A 2,181-nucleotide genomic window follows, 5' to 3' on the forward strand; every position below is an offset into this window, starting at 1 on the left:
TACAGGACATTTTTTAAAAGCAGTTTTGTGTAGGTCTACAAATGGTCTAATAAAAATAGGTATAACAATGGTCCAGTTCAAACTAATGAATAATTCCTGAATAAACCTCTGATGGGAGGCTATATAAACACAATGTAGGCCAACAGGATGCCATAGGTTTTACTGATGATGTATTGATACAGCAGGGAAACAGCCTAAATGAGAAGAGTATTAAAAGGCCTCGCTGGGATTGTGATGAGTGTTGAGTGGGCTCACACTGATCGCCGTAACACCGGGCTCAGAGCTGCACTCGGGGCCAACACACGTCATAGGAGCGGGCTTGTAGATAACTGATTGAATTGTATGTTTAAAGTTGCTTCAGTCTCCGTGCAACATGAGGCTACATCTGGCTCTCTCCTGCCCACAGAAAAGCCTTTACAAATGGAGTTGAGCTCCATGACCGAGAGGAAGCCCTCTGGTGCTGCTTTTCCCCTTCCTCCCCCATGCAGTCCCTCTGGCCAGGGACCCCCACCACACACCGGCCCCGTGGGCTCCCTGTGTCCTCTCTCAACGGGTTTTCAGCGCTTTGGAGTCAGTTATTAACTCGAGAACATTTGATTTTAATTAACACATGGAGGCTGGAAAAAATCCAGTCACTTCAGCAGAGACTTCCCCTCCTAATTTGAGAATCAGACATTTTGGTGAGAACGCTGCTTTTGGTAGACTATTCTAAATAACAAGGCAAATAAAATAATAGTAACAATAATACAACCCACTTTTGATTTTTATCCTATACATCATTTTTGTTAATATTTAATGTTTTGTGGTGTTACCAGGAGCCCAAATAAATAAAGTATGGAATGCAACATTTCTAGAGATTTTTAAACGCGTGGGGCTGCATAGTTAAAGTAGGCTACAGTTATTTTTAATTGTTTTAATTGCAGTGGCAAACTAACCATTTCATCATTCAGTAATACTCTATTTATTTTTTTTTGTATTTTTTTAAAGGAAAAGTTACAGCAGCAGTGTTGTTCCCATCTCTTCTCCACACAGGCCGCCATCCCTCCCTCCGACCCCGGGTCTGCGCAGGGGGATGCCGGGTAAAACCCAGCAGAGGCAGCGCTGTTTCCTCCTTCATGTTAAGCCACGGTTGTGGGGATGGAGGCTACAATGAAATGCACACACATGACTTCAGCGGAAATGTTGAAAGAATATAGGGGAACGTCAGGTATTATAGTGACCAGTGACTTAAACTTTCGGGAGAGGTTGTTGAAGACGATTAAAAAATCCCTTAATTTCTTAGTTGAGCTTTTTTAAATATTACGTTATGGCTGCATGATTATATTAATATCATAATATGAGCCCCTGATTTACTTATTTTTTAATCATGGAGGTCTCGGACTTTAAGATATCGATTGATTGCCAGTCACCATACACTTAAAATGTAACAGCAACATGCCCATAGGCTGTAAACGGGGCTGTAAATTGCTAAAAGATTAAAACCGAATTTGAATGAAATTAAGGCTGTATAGAAAAATGGAAATCTTGGGACACAAAAAAGCTCTCGATATAGTAATAAAGTAAATAATAGTTATGTAGCCTCACTCCGATGGTCCTATGAAACTCAGACTCGAAACTGAGTCTGAGTCTGAGTTCAACAGTTTCACAACTGTTGAAACATGAAAGTGCTTAAAGCTCAAACCTCAAAAAGGTCAAAACATTAAAAGCAAGAAGAAGAATATGGGGAGAGAAATGTGTTTTCTTCTTTTAATCCACCCTCTTTCTCACATGGTTTGCAGCCTATAAATCCACGTTAAAGAGGGGAAAACACATGGGTGCCACAGAGGAGCACTCTCCGTTCAGCGCACGGAGGAGCCATTCGTTTATAATACCGACTTCTCATGGGGAAAGTTGGTTTTAAACAGAAGCTCTGCTCTCAATTTAGTTTGACTCACGTGGGGACGGTCGCACACTTCAACTCCGCGTGGAGTCTCACTTAATTAAAAGGAGTAAGCTTTTGTTTTGGGACGATGCACTTAATTACGATACATGCATCCATTCTCCCCTTCTATTAGCATCACACAGTCGGCTGACTGCCATAATTATTGAACCGATAGAATCTGTAGAGTTTGCGTGTCACTCATCGTGTGTATACGTGCAGGTACGCGCCGATTGGTTTGTTGCACATGCAGTGTCTGAGTG

This window comes from Etheostoma spectabile, chromosome 22, assembly GCF_008692095.1.
Source record: "Etheostoma spectabile isolate EspeVRDwgs_2016 chromosome 22, UIUC_Espe_1.0, whole genome shotgun sequence".
Taxonomy (NCBI): domain Eukaryota; kingdom Metazoa; phylum Chordata; class Actinopteri; order Perciformes; family Percidae; genus Etheostoma; species Etheostoma spectabile.